This window comes from Bubalus bubalis, chromosome 6 (assembly GCF_019923935.1).
Source record: "Bubalus bubalis isolate 160015118507 breed Murrah chromosome 6, NDDB_SH_1, whole genome shotgun sequence".
NCBI classification, from domain to species: domain Eukaryota; kingdom Metazoa; phylum Chordata; class Mammalia; order Artiodactyla; family Bovidae; genus Bubalus; species Bubalus bubalis.
This window is the reverse complement of record NC_059162.1, coordinates 110,604,618-110,612,332: the sequence shown is the minus strand read 5'-3', so window position 1 is coordinate 110,612,332 and position 7,715 is coordinate 110,604,618.

Sequence of the window (7,715 nt, the reverse complement as noted above, 5' to 3'; positions counted from 1 at the left end):
CGTCCCAAATCTTGGGCCTGAGCGCCCCTCCACCCACCCAGCTGGCGGCAGAGAATGGCTCCTCTGCGGGCTCTGATGGTGGCCAACCTGGCCCTCTGCTGCCACCCAGAGGCTGAACAGATCAGGACAGGCAGGTGAACTGGCCACAGCGACCCAGAGGGGAGCCCCTCTCCCCAGGACTCCTCAGTGGTGAACAAGGTCGGGTCAAGAAGGGGAGAGGACAAAAGCAATGGTCTCAGACAAGGGTGACAGTGTCAGGATCCAGTTTAAAGGGTCCTAAGCACAGTTCTATTATGCATCTGCCATAATGTTTTGTAATTTACCTATTCCCACATCAGGAAGAGAAAGGGAGGACAGAGGATGAGATAGTTGGATGGCATTACCGACTCAATGCACATGAGTTTGAGCAAGCTCCAGGGGTTGGTGATGGACAGGGAAGTCTGGCGTGCTGCAGTCCATGGGGTCGCAAAGAGTCAGACATAACTGAACGACTGAACTGTTCCCACATCTGACTCCCCCACTAGATCCTATAATTTAAGGTCTCTACTCACAAAATAATCCCCTCCCCTCTGGTCAGCCAGCCTCCCCAGCCTCTCCTGCCCTTACCACTCTGCCTTTTTCTCTCCAAATCCGTGCATCCTGGGGAACCGTCTCAGGACAACTAACTCCAGTCTAGCTTCAGCCTGTCCACACACCACCCCACCACCACCACCCGCCTGCCTGAAGTGGTTCCTGCCTCTCTCACCACCACCTGTGGTCCTGTAATTTATTCATTCATGAAATACGGAGAGCCTCCTAGGAACCTGACTACACACTAGACCCTGGAGTGACCATGGTGAGCAGACAGACAAGGCTTCCCCTCTCATGGAGCTTACCTTCCAGCTGGGGCAGACAAATGAAAAAGGTACTTTCCGGTGGTGATACACTGAGTGATGATCAGAGTACTAGGAGTGGCACTGAGGAGATAAACTGTGGTTGGGAAGACCTCCCTGAAGCCAGGTGTAATTTTTTTTGGTGGGGGGATGTATAATTGCTTTGTAATGTTGTGTTAGTTCAACTGTACAACAAAGTGAATCAGCTATATGTAAATATATATCCCCTCCCTCTTGGACCTCTCTTCGAATCCCCCATCACACCCTCTAGGTCTTCACAGAGCACCAGGCTGAGCTTCCTGTGCTTTATACAGGTTCCCACTAGCTATATACACATGGTGGTATAAATATGTCAGTCCTATCTCCCAATCAGTCCCACCCTCCCCTTCCTCCCCTAGGTATACATGTTCGTTCTCTATTCCTGCCCTGCAAATAGCTTCATTTGCACCATTTTTATAGATAAATATCATATGTTAACACATATATGTGGAATCCAGGTGTCATGGTTTTACAGTATGTCCACAAAGCCTATGAAATATTTCCACCCCTTTCAAAAAGTAGAATCTCTTTGGTGACTCATTTCTAACACGAAGAATAAGGCAGAAGAATGTGTTGACCAGGTATGACTTCCAAGATTAAAAGGCACTGTGGATTCCTCCTGACATGACTCTGTCTTGCTCTTGTTTTCATCCTAGGGGACCAGCCAGTCATGAAGATGCTCAGGGAGCCCCGTGGAGAGGCCCAGATGGCTGGGACCTGGGGCCTCCTGCCAGCAACCGTGTGAGCACATCATCTTGGAAGCGTATCCTTCGGGTTCAGTCAAGCCTTTGGATGGCTGAAGCCAGTGCCAATATCCTCTGTGCGGCCACATGAGAGACCCTGAGCCAGAACTACCTGGCTAAGCCACCCTGGGCCAATTCTGCCACTAGACACACAGGCCCAGTGCCCAGGGCCCACAGGACTTTCTAGGACCCACAAAAATGTTTTCATTTCCATTCAAGTTAGGAGAAAGAAAGAAATTTTAGGCCAAAAAAAAAAATGCTTTAATATATAATATGAAGGTAACTATCTTTATACCAACACAGTCATAAAATAAAATTTTTAATATTCTTTGAAGAAGGACATGGTCAGCAAAGACAAACATCATAACGTGGTGCTGAAGCTGCCCTCAAATTCCTGACCACAGAAACTTTGAGATAACAAATATTTGCGATTTTAGGCTACTAATTGGGAGGGTAATTTGTTACGTGTCAAGAGAGCACTAATGTACTAGCCTCAGGAAGAGCACTGCAGACAGGAAAGAGCAAACATGAAGGCCCCCGGGGTAGATGTAATCTTGCTCAAAGATCAGATCAGATCAGTCACTCAGTCGTGTCCAACTCTTTGCGACCCCATGAATCACAGCACGCCAGGCCTCCCTGTCCATCACCAACTCCCGGAGCTCACTCAGACTCACGTCCATAGAGTCAGTGATGCCATCCAGCCATCTCATCCTCTGTCGTCCCCTTCTCCTCCTGCCCCCAGTCCCTCCCAGCATCACAGTCTTTTCCAGTGAGTCAACTCTTAGCATGAGGTGGCCAAAGTACTGGAGTTTTAGCTTTAGCATCATTCCTTCCAAAGAAATCCCAGGGCTGATCTCCTTCAGAATGGACTGGTTGGATCTCCTTGCAGTCCAAGGGACTCTCAAGAGTCTTCTCCAACACCACAGTTCAAAAGCATCAATTCTTTGGCGCTCAGCCTTCTTCACAGTCCAATTCTCACATCCATACATGACCACAAGAAAAACCATAGCCTTGACTAGATGAACCTTTGTTGGCAAAGTAATGTCTCTGCTTTTGAATATGCTTATCTAGGTTGGTCATAACTTTCCTTCCAAGGAGTAAGCGTCTTTTAATTTCATGGCTGCAGTCACCATCTGCAGTGATTTTGGAGCCCAGAAAAATAAAGTCTGACACTGTTTCCACTGTTTCCCCATCTATTTCCCATGAAGTGATGGGACCGGATGCCATGATCTTCGTTTTCTGAATGTTGAGCTTTAAGCCAACTTTTTCACTCTCCACTTTCACTTTCATCAAGAGGCTCTTGAGTTCCTCTTCACTTTCTGCCATAAGGGTGGTGTCATCTGCATTATTGATATTTCTGAGGTTATTGATATTTCTCCTGGCAATCTTGATTCCAGTTTGTGTTTCTTCCAGTCCAGCGTTTCTCATGATGTACTCTGCATATAAGTTAAATAAACAGGGTGACAATATACAGCCTTGACAAACTCCTTTTCCTATTTGGAACCAGTCTGTTGTTCCATGTCCAGTTCTAACTGTTGCTTCCTGACCTGCATACAAATTTCTCAAGAGGCAGATCAGGTGGTCTGGTATTCCCATCTCTTTCAGGATTTTCCACAGTTTGTTGTGATCCACACAGTCAAAGGCTTTGGCATAGTCAATAAAGCAGAAATAGATGTTTTTCTGGAACTCTCTTGCTTTTTCCCTGATCCAGCGGATGTTGGCAATTTGATCTCTGGTTCCTCTGCCTTTTCTAAAACCAGCTTGAACATCTGGAAGTTCACGGTTCACATATTGCTGAAGCCTGGCTTGGAGAATTTTGAGCATTACTTTACTAGCGTGTGAGATGAGTGCAATTGTACGGTAGTTTGAACATTCTTTGGCATTGCCTTTCTTTGGGATTGGAATGAAAACTGACCTTTTCCAGTCCTGTGGCCACTGCTGAGTTTTCCACATTTGCTGGCGTATTGAGTGCAGCACTTTCACAGCATCATCTTTCAGGATTTGAAATAGCTCAACTGGAATTCTATCACCTTCACTAGCTTTGTTCGTAGTGATGCTTTCTAAGGCCCACTTGACTTCAAATTCCAGGATGTCTGGCTCTAGGTCAGTGATCACACCATCATGATTATCTGGGTCATGAAGATCTTTTTTGTACAGTTCTTCTGTGTATTCTTGCCATCTCTTCTTAATATCTTCTGCTTCTGTTAAGTCCATACCATTTCTGTCCTTTATCGAGCTCACCTTTGCATGAAATATTCCTTTGGTATCTCTGATTTTCTTGAAGAGATCCCTGTCTTTCCCATTCTGTTGTTTTCCTCTATTTCTTTGCATTGATCGCTGAAGAAGGCTTTCTTATCTCTTCTTGCTATTCTTTGGAACTCTGCATTCAGATGTTTATATCTTTCCTTTTCTCCTTTGCTTTTCACTTCTCTTCTTTTCACAGCTATTTGTAAGGCCTCCCCAGACAGCCATTTTGCTCTTTTGCATTTCTTTTCTATGGGAATGGTCTTGATCCCTGTCTCCTGTACAATGTCACAAACCTCATTCCATAGTTCATCAGGCACTCTATCAGATCTAGGCCCTTAAATCTATTTCTCACTTCCACTGTATAATCATAAGGGATTTGATTTAGGTCATACCTGAATGGTCTAGTGGTTTTCCCTACTTTCTTCAATTTAAGTCTGAATTTGGCAATAAGGAGTTCATGGTCTGAGCCACAGTCAGCTCCTGGTCTTGTTTTTGCTGACTGTATAGAGCTTCTCCATCTTTGGCTGCAAAGAATATAATCAGTCTGATTTCGGTGTTGACCATCTGGTGATGTCCATGTATAGAGTCTTCTCTTGTGTTGTTGGAAGAGGGTGTTTGTTATGACCAGTGCATTTTCTTGGCAAAACTCTATTAGTCTTTGCCCTGCTTCATTCTGTATTCCAAGGCCAAATTTGCCTGTTACTCCAGGTGTTTCTTGACTTCCTACTTTTGCATTCCAGTCCCCTATAATGAAAAGGACATCTTTTTTGGGTGTTAGTTCTAAAAGGCCTTGTAGGTCTTCACAGAACCGTTCAACTTCAGCTTCTTCAGCATTATTGGTTGGGGCATAGACTTGGATTACTGTGATATTGAATGGTTTGCCTTGGAAACGAACAGAGATCATTCTGTCGTTTTTGAGATTGCATCCAAGTACTGCATTTCAGACTCTTTTGTTGACCATGATGGCCACTCCATTTCTTCTGAGGGATTCCTGCCCGCAGTAGTAGATATAATGGTCATCTGAGTTAAATTGCTCAAAATGACTTACTTAATCCCTTTTGGCCTCAGTTTTCTCATCTGTAAAATGGGGGTGATATCATCACAGCTCCCCATTAGGCTGTTTTTGGGGATTAAATGAACAGGATCTGGCACAGAGTAAGCCCTCTATGTTTGCTATTATTATTCAGCGTCCTCCTGACCTCTTTTTCTCTTTTCATGTCCTGCTGGCCCCTGATATCTGAAGGCCTGAGCCATCCTCTCACCTCTCACCCAGCCTTCTCCCATCCTGATCTCCACCAACAAACACATCCAACAAAAAGGTTTCCAGATGGGATTTTGAGCTAGGCGAAGTAGCTGTTCCACAGATGGGGATGGGAGACGTTCAAGTTTTGCAGCTCAGTCCTTAAATCACCACCTTCTTTGCCCATTACCCGCTTCTTTGTTAACTTTATTAAAAGTAACTTTATAAAAAAATAAAATAAAAAAATAAAAGTAACTTTATGTGTTTACTTATGGCTGTGCTGGGTCTTCGTTGCTGTGACTGCTGGTCTCTAGTTGCCGTGAGCAGAGGCTGCTCTGGTTGCGGCGCACAGGCCTCTCGCTGCAGCGGCTTCCCTTGTCGCAGAGCACGGCCCTCGCTCGTGGGCTTCAGCAGGACCAGCTCCCAGGCTCCAGGGCACAGGCTCAGTAGTTGCGGTGCATGGGCTTAGTTGCTCCACAGCTTGTGGGATCTTCTGGATCAGGGATCGAACCCGTGTCTCCTGCATGGTAGGCAGATTCTTTACCACTGAGCCATCAGGGAAGACCCCACTGGCTAACTTCCCCAGATCCACTGAAAGTCTCCTACAACCCTAGAAAATTCCTGATTCTCAGGCAAAGCCCCTGCTTTCTACTAAAACCCCACTGTTCTCCCATGCATCCCCCTGTGCTCTTCCACCACTGTGACAGTGTAAAGGCCAAAGCAGGGCCACAGCCCAGGGTCCCAGACGCAGGGTGGAGAGTGGGTCAAAGTTAACTTATAGGGACTTCCCTGGTGGTCCAGTGGTTAAGACTCCACGCTCCCAGTGCAGAGGACCTGGGATCAATCCCTGGTCAGGGAACTAGATTCCACACACCGCAACTAAAGGTGCAGCCAAATAAATTTTTTTTTAAAAATCAGATCAGTTCAGCCACTCAGTTGTGTCCGACTCTTTGTGACCCCATGAATCGCAGCACGCCAGGCCTCCCTGTCCATCACCAAAAAAAATAGAATTGCATAAAAACAAACAAAAAAAAGCAAACAAACCAAAAAAGATTAGATATATTCACATACATTCCTGTAACCAGAAAGAAGGCTGAACTGTCCCTTTGCTTAGGACGAGTCCTTCCCACAGGATCACAAACAGGTGAGATGGGAGGTCATTGTCCGTGGTGGACTGGCTGGGTGTGGCAGACATGTCAGTGAGGTTTGCCCCGCTTACTCCCCCTGCTCAGTAAACACACTGTATTCCATCACGGTAATAACAACAGCAATAATACTGATCAGTAGTCAGAGTGCTTCTTCTACACCAGGCACCATCGTACGGCATTTACATGCACTCTGTCCTCACAGCAACCCCATGGGGACTGGACCATTATTACCTCCAGTGATAAACTGAGAGTACAGAAAGGTGAAGTAAGTTGCCCAAAGTCACACAGGGGTCAAGTAGGAATTCAAAGCCAAGCACCCCATCAGCAGAGTGCAGCCTGAGCCATACCGGCCTGCATGCCCCGCCCATCTAGTCCTCAGTGGCTTGGAGCCCAGGGTGGCCAGTCCACAGGAGGAGGAGCCGAGTCCATCAGTCGCTCTGTTAGCTCACCTGGCAGCAGGGGGCACAGAGGTCACAGGAGAAGCTGAGCCTCCAGGATGTAGCGGGGACAGATGACCTTTGGGGCCCGGTGTCAGAGAGGACCAAGCAGCAGGGCAGACAAGAGCCAGGATGGGATGATGTGGGAGCTAGCGGGAGAGGAGCCTGGGACAACCTCAGTTCTGCAGCTCCCAAGTTCCAGGCTGCTGGAGGCCTGGTGGTCGAGTGCTTCTGCACTCGGAGACCTAGAAACCCTGCTGCATCTGAAACAGGAGGGAAGGAGACAGGGCACAACTTCTGAAAGAATGGCACAGCCCACGGACACAGCATAAACCTATTGGAATCAAATGGTTCCAAGATGGCAGACAGGCCAACTTCAACTAGACCTTGATCCTCAATCAGCAAGCTAAGTGACACATCCAGAGACAGTTCCAAGGCACCCTCAGAAGACCAAAAAATAGGCTGTGGCCCAATTCCTGGAAACCTCACCACCTCTCCAAAACAGTTGGAATAATCCTCCCACTCATTAGCCTATGAAATTACTTCAGTTCAGTTCAGTTGCTCAGTCGTGTCCGATTCTTTGCAACTCCATGAACTGCAGCACACCAGGCCTCCCTGTCCATCACCAACTCCTGGAATTCACCCAAACCCATGTCCATTGAGTCGGTGATGCCATCCAACCATATCATCCTCTGTCGTCCCCTTCTCCTCCCGCCTTCGATCTTTCCCAGCATCAGGGTCTTTTCAAATTGAAATTACTTAGCCCATTAGAAGTAACTACCCCACATTTTGGGGCTGCCGCACCCGCCCTCTGCAATGGCCCACACTCTGTCTGCGGAGTATGTTTGTCCCTAAATAAATCCGCTTCTTACCTATCACTTTGTCTCTCACTGAATTCTTTCTGCAATAAGACATCAAGAACCTGAGCTTCATTAGGTCCTGAAACCAGGTACTGTGAGTTTTGGCTGGGTTTGAGTCCCAGCACATGG